The sequence below is a fragment of the Amblyomma maculatum genome, chromosome 2 (genome assembly GCF_055883805.1).
Source record: "Amblyomma maculatum isolate TAMU_Amacu chromosome 2, ASM5588380v1, whole genome shotgun sequence".
NCBI lineage: Eukaryota > Metazoa > Arthropoda > Arachnida > Ixodida > Ixodidae > Amblyomma > Amblyomma maculatum.
This window is the reverse complement of record NC_139345.1, coordinates 109,127,998-109,135,042: the sequence shown is the minus strand read 5'-3', so window position 1 is coordinate 109,135,042 and position 7,045 is coordinate 109,127,998. Positions and strand designations below refer to the sequence as shown.

The 7,045-nt window shown below is 47.9% G+C and overlaps 1 long non-coding RNA gene across 1 annotated transcript; it reads right to left on the bottom strand.

Moving 5' to 3' along the window:
* Positions 1-229: 229 nt before the first annotated feature.
* On the bottom strand, positions 230-2,889 carry LOC146199539 (uncharacterized). Its single transcript, XR_014704755.1, has 5 exons — positions 2,571-2,889; positions 2,399-2,501; positions 1,732-1,887; positions 1,091-1,132; positions 230-999 (listed from the first exon to the last, which is right to left on the bottom strand). It is a non-coding gene; the product is annotated as an uncharacterized LOC146199539 (long non-coding RNA).
* Between the last annotated feature and the right edge of the window lie 4,156 nt (positions 2,890-7,045).

The following is a 7,045-nucleotide window of genomic DNA, read 5'->3' as shown; positions in this document are numbered from 1 at the left end:
GTGTGCTCCGTCTTCAGAGCACATAAAGCCCCGTTTTAACCCAGTCGTATGAACGTGCCTTAGTGGCCTATTAGCCCCGAGAAGTTTGAGTGGCGCCCTCTGGCGGTCAGCCCGACGTGACGTCACGGCAAGGACTGCCTGCGCCGATCGCTCTGGCTTCTCCGGGTTGCCGCGTAGCTTCGAGTCTGCTGCCTTGGTTGTTCTCATAACAACAACATTATGAACAACGCAGACAGCACCGATCGAGTGTCAGGAAAAAAAAAGTATTTAATAATGATTCCTCTTGCTTTCAAAACACGAAACATGGGCTCGTCGCGGTGAGCGCAAGTCTCGCGACTGCCCGAGCGCTGGTGCTATCGCCGCGGCAGGAGTCTTTCGTGCGTCGTCCCTTGAAACTGATGATGTGCGTGGAGTCACTATCTTCATGATTGTATTACGAATGTAATACAACCATGAAGATAGGTCTATATGCCTGCGACGCGATAAATTTGTACCGTTTTGCTGTGGACGTTGCTTAGAGCGCGCATTATGGACTGCGCGCTGTGAAATTTGTGCACGGATATTTATCTAAAAGAGGCTACTGATTAAAACTTTATTAGAATCATCTTACTTGTCGAGCATTTTTGAGAAGCAATTACGCATGATTTGCCAAGAGCAAAGTGCATTTTGATGGCCAGAAATATGAGTTATTAACCGTGTCGTCGTAAACATTTCCGTCATTCTGTTCGCCTCTGCCTATTGCGCCGCAGCCGTGCGCGTATGGGATGTCTTGGGGGCACTGCTAATTTGCAAATTTCTTTCCAGTCTCCCTTTCCCTGAGGAGCATAAATTCCTATGTGGACAAAGCGTGCGAAACAAGTCGCTGCCTTAGTGAAGCAGAGAAACCACTTTCATCAATGATTTTTGCAACCGTTATTAGCTGTTTTTGCTTGAAGATGTCATTCGCGCTGAGCTGAATCCCAGCGTCTTTGAAAAGCTTCTGAACCTTCACGGTAACTCCTGAAAAGAGAAAAGCGCAAACTCTGTCAAAAAAAAAAAAAAACAGCTGCAGGTGAAACAGGCAAACAGTGTATAAAACTGTATTACATACCTTCAGAACTTCCTGTGCGTTGGTTAGCGCTGTGTGTTGGTCCTTGAGAAAAAAAAAACGACAGAATTATGCCATCTAAACCACTCTTTACAGATACAGAGATATCACTAAATTTCCGTCACGCATTGAAAACTTTTTCGTTTTGTTAAATACTACAAACGGCTCATTGAATCCGTATGTGAAGAGGATGAAAAATGGGTCTTGTTTAAACAGGTCAGTCCTTCTCTGTTCTTAGGGTAACATTATGCTTAGAGTGATAAGGTTGAAATGCAGTATTTTCATGTACATTTGGTGACGTGGCTAGATAAAAGAATATTCCTCGTGTATCTACGGATGACTTGGTTTTATTACTTCATTTTTATGTTGTAACAAGCTCTACACTCGAATTTACTGCAGTAATATAGAGATTGTTTAAGGTATTAATTGTTTGTTTTGATCAACAGTAGTGCTGAGGAAGCAAAAGCCGATAATTTATCACGATTCTAGCTTACTCATGTATTTCAGTTTCATGGTCAGAACTAAAGACAATGCGGGATATATAAATGTTTTTCTTTTTCCTGAATGCTTGATAAAAATCATTCACGTCAATGTGAAATCACAAAGGAATAGTGGCCGCATAGCGTATCCATAGGTAGACATACCGTCTCAATCTATAACTTCCACCTCCTCTTCTAGTTGTGCAGCATCGTCCATTGGAACGGCGCTCGAATTTTCACTACTGTCCCCATTCTTGTGTGTTGTCAAAGCCTCTGCGTGTGCGCTGAACTGGTACGACTTTGCGGGAACGCCTCTTTCACCTGGAATCAGATAGAGAAATTCAGGCTACAACCTCAAAAAACACTGAAACAAGGCCTTAACGAAGTTTGGGCATTACCTCAGAAAAGCGCAGAGCAGCTGCACATCACGTGCACTTTAAAGCTACGCTTGTTGCATAGCACACAAGTCTGAGACGTAGCTAAGCCAGGGCTTCACGGAGCCCGAAAAAAAAAAAAACATTCTTTATCACAACCGTTACTGAAGTGCTGTTTTTAGGGACGCGTTGCATTGAATCTGCGCCCCATGTCTTGGAAAATTTGCAAAATATCAGCATTCAAACAAAAAGACCAGCACAGCTGTGCGGACTGTGTCAAATTTCGCGGCATGAATGAACACGAGAACACCACTGCCGCGAGACACATTTTAAACAAAAACTTAAGCAGGGTCACAGTTGATTCAGCTTGGACATTCCGCTACTGAGCAAAATGTCTGAGCACTCACTGACACAAAGATCGAGGAAATGAAAGTTTAAGCAATGGCTAATTTACTTACGCCGCCGCTTCGTCGATCCCGGGAGCGATCGCCTTGCATCGCTAGGACGCACGTGAATGTTGACGGATGGAACAGCGTCTGGCAATAGTTTTGTTCTTGTACACTAATAATTAAAAAAAAAAAGACTAGTTGACAAACAGCCCGTAAAAGCGTCGCTACACGTACGGCTCACCTAGTATCTTGTACACCGGCTACACAGTCTTCCTTTTTGAAGTGCTTACTGCACATTAGTGGCAATGCCGACGGTTGCTTCCCCATTCTTAACTTTATCAATCTAACCTCCTTCATTTTGAACAACTTTGGGTAAAGTGGAAGCTTACACCGGCTTTCTTCAGTGATTTTCACTGCGCACTGAGCAATAAGTCACCATCATGATTATTCGCGAGCGAAAACAAACGAAAGGAGCCGGCATCGGCCGGGAGGAGCAGCAGCCCGGCTGGCGGAGTCCTTGCCGTGACGTCAGACTGCGGCGATCGCAGCGGCGCCAGTGTTCGCTCTCGGGGCTAATAGGGGTAAAGTGAATGCAAAGGTCCTGGCAGGCTGAGTCTGACATAATCATCCCATGTGAAACGAGAGACCCAAGTCGGCAGTTCCTGGCAGGGGACCACGGTCATGGACACGGACACGGCACACAGTGACGAGCGGTTAGACCTGGCGTAGTATTGCTTTAGCAATAAAAGCCACAGCTGCGCATGTGCAAACCACGTGACGTCACAGGCGAGGCGCAGGTGGTCGGAGCCGCCGCTGCCGCCGCCGCAACTCCGCCGGTTGACCTTTAGCCGGTGCCGCGCGCTTTCACCGAGCTGTGTTTATGTCTATACAGAAGTGTAACTGTGATGATGATGTGGAATCGGAATAAAGTTTAATCTTATGTGATGTACGGCTGTAATCAATGTTTCACCGTGATGATAAGCCATGGAATATCTATAAGGTGCAACCGTAAACAACAAGGCTAGCCACAACTACGCCACGGAACCGCAAGCTAAGCCATGGAATCGCCGAAACTTTTCGCTTCTGATATCCAGGCTTAACCAAGTCAAGCCACCACCAATTGTTTTTCTTTACTAATTGTTGTAGATGTTTTCGCATTAATGAATGAGTTGCTTGATCCTCACGATACGATTCTAAAGACCCGGGTCTCCGGTAAGCTTTTACCGCTTTTCTTCGTAGTGCCCTTAGTCCCTCATACTCTCCATCGATGCTTGTGAACTCATCAGGTACGGGGACCAACCTGGTGCGCCGACTCAGGCTATCTCGCACCAGCGATTAAGTCGCCAATACTAATGTATAGGGAAACGTACTTGTTGAGTTGTGACGAAAAGCTTCCCAATTGAAAAGTTTGGATTTACGTTGCGCAAAATTACATTGTAAGCTAGGATGTCTTGCCAGAATTGAATAGTGACCACTTCCGCTTATCTCGATGTCTGTGGCTCGCCCCTTATCAGACACCAGATCATGAGTGCACAGATTCAGATCTATACACCTCGAATAAAGAAAACGCGTAGAAGGGTCGGAGAGCCTTGTCGGAGATGTGCACAAAGCGTCTGTAATATGTACACAGGCCCAAAAGCAGACGCACAGAACTTTTATCAGTGGGGGTCGGGAAAGGAGCTACAGCAGCCGTCTTCTCTGGATCAGAGCTAATTCCCTCGGCGTTCATGACGGGGTCCGGAAGCCTGAGCTGTTAGAATTCAAAGTGGCATTTTTCTGATTTTAGTGAGAGGCCGGCTTGCAGATGGCATATACATGGCCGTTAAGCGCTTGAGAGGCTCCTCGTAGGTCGCAGAGAAGGCGACAACGTCGTCAAGGTAGACGAGGCACGTCTGCCATTTGAGGCCGGCAGGACAGTGTCCATCGCTATTTGAAATGCTGCGGAAGTGGAGCACAAGCCGAAGGGAAGCACCTTAGATTCTACTGTCCATCAGGAGTAATGAATGCGGTCTTCTCGCGATCACGTTCATTCACGTCAGTCTGTTAATACCCACTGCACAGAACGAGTGATGAAAAGTATCAGGCGTGGCGGAGTCGGTCGAACGAGTCATCGATTTGAAGCAATGAGTAAACATTCTTGTTCGTAATTTTGTTCATCCTCCTGTAGTCGACGCAGAATCTGAGTTTCCGTCCTTTTTAGCGAACTGCACAAATAGCGAGTTCCATGGGCTTGTGAACAGCTGGATCACATCATCGCGGAGCATTTCAGCAACCTGCTCCTGAATAGCCTCTCATTCCTTCGTCGACACTCGTTAGGGGTGTTGGCTGATAGGACATTCGGTAAGACCAACCATAATACGATGCTGTGCTACTGACGTCTTTTTCTCTTTGGAAGTGATGGCAAAACAGTCATGGTAGGAGTCAAGAATTTCTTAAATGCGGCGTTTCTGGGCAAGAGATAGCAAGATTCACGTCAGTTTGAATAGTATGTCCAGTGCTTCGGGAGGATTCTTGTTGACCAGCGATAGGGCGCCGTGGACGGAGGGCCCACTGATTTCATCCAAATAAGCGGTGGCTGTACGTTGCGGCAAATGGCGGTGTTTGGCGCTAAAGTTCATTAAAAGTGGTTCAGTTCGCTGGTTACTCAAGGCAAGGACTCATCGAGCGACGCAGACTTGTAGGCTCAACAATAAATTCGCGTTCGTTTTCGCGAGTCCTTGAAGGGCGGGAGATTGTCGCACTGCACTATAACAAACAAGCTCGTGCGTGGAGGTAGAGTGACATGGTCATCGCACACTCGGAAAACTGGCCTGCCTAGTGTGTAGTCGTCGGAAATTGCGCGCTGGAAGGAAGGAAGGAAGGAAGGAAGGAAGGAAGGAAGGAAGGAAGGAAGGAAGGAAGGAAGGAAGGAAGGAAGGAAGGAAGGAAGGAAGGAAGGAAGGAAGGAAGGAAGGAAGGAAGGAAGGAAGGAAGGAAGGAAGGAAGGAAGGAAGGAAGGAAGGAAGGAAGGAAGGAAGGAAGGAAGGAAGGAAGGAAGGAAGGAAGGAAGGAAGGAAGGAAGGAAGGAAGGAAGGAAGGAAGGAAGGAAGGAAGGAAGGAAGAAGGAAGGAAGGAAGGAAGAAGGAAGAAAGAAAGAAAGAAAGAAAGAAAGAAAGAAAGAAAGAAAGAAAGAAAGAAAGAAAGAAAGAAAGAAAGAAAGAAAGAAAGAAAGAAAGAAAGAAAGAAAGAAAGAAAGAAAGAAAGAAAGAAAGAAAGAAAGAAAGAAAGAAAGAAAGGAAGGAAGGAAGGAAGGAAGGAAGGAAGGGAGAAGGAAGGAAGGAAGGAAGGAAGGAAGGAAGGAAGGAAGGAAGGAAGGAAGGAAGGAAGGAAGGAAGGAAGGAAGGAAGGAAGGAAGGAAGGAAGGAAGGAAGGAAGGAAGGAAGGAAGGAAGGAAGGAAGGAAGGAAGGAAAATTTCATTTAGTCCTGTGTTATTTTATGCGGTTTTGGGGGCGTAAAAGTCACCATGAGGTCACGGAGGTCGATGATTGCCCCGTTTTTCCTAATAAAATCAAGATCGAGGATCAGGTCCTTGGAGAACTTTGCAAACACAGCGAAGCAACACAAGAAAGTTACGTGGTGAATTTCGACTCGAGCGGCGTCACCACATGCCATCCGGCTGTCCTTATCGGCGCTCCGGGCCAAGGAGTGAGGACTTTGCGTAGGATAGTAACAAGGCCACTAATCATAACGCAAAAATCAGCGCCGGTATATACAAGGGCAGTCGAGTGGCGGTTGTCAACGACGATCGGTATCTAAGCGGAAAGGTGCTCATTGTCTACAAAATGCGCCATACCAGGGGTCGTCGGACTGGCGGGTCTTTCGGTGCGTCGACTTTTGGCATCGAAGCTAAGCTTCTGTGGTCGTAGGGAGGTCGTTAGACCCGTTGGTCGTTCGGTGCGTCGATTGGGGGCGTCAGAGAAAAGCTGCGTCGATCATCGGAAGGTGGTCGGACTGATGGTCGGAGTGGAGGGTCGGAGGTCGGACTGTTTGATCGAATCGGCGAGGGGAGAATGTTGGTCGTAGTGCTCATCGACGGCGGCCCTACTCCCGAGAGTCGCCGTCCTCAGTTTTCCCTGCGCGGACATGAGGATTGCCTGAAGGAAGAACGGCGGCTGCAGGAAAACTGTCGCGGCAATGGTGACTTGAACTAACGCCGCAGTAGGGAGGTATTTGGGACGTTGTCGCTTAGGTACTGTTCGATGTGCCAAGGTCATTCACTATAGCACACTCGAGGGGCATCCGATGAGAATCCGCGCAAGCCCATACTACATACATAGACGATACGGCAGGCTTCGCCGTAGTGGAAACAGAGGTAGATTATTCGGCGTCCGCCATACGTGCGCTTTTAGAACTGGCGGCCGAGCATCAGGCACACTAGCTAAAACTGGATATCGTTATGCAGGACGAGCGGGAGGAGCGGGGCTGTAGGGTGCTGGTGGTGCTTGCACAGGGTACGAACACGTCGTGGTAGGACATTGCATACTGAGCCGGCGGCTGGGAGACAGCACTGATGGCACTGCTTGGCGGAGTTCTTCGCACACAAAGTCCGAGATACCCCCAACACGCGGGTGGTGCTAGAGAGAGGGTAGCTTTCGCAGCTCTTCGCACGCGATGCTTCGAATAAGTTCACGAAGGGCTTCACTCTCGTTTTCGGCCATCGGCAAGCGGAAGTCTAC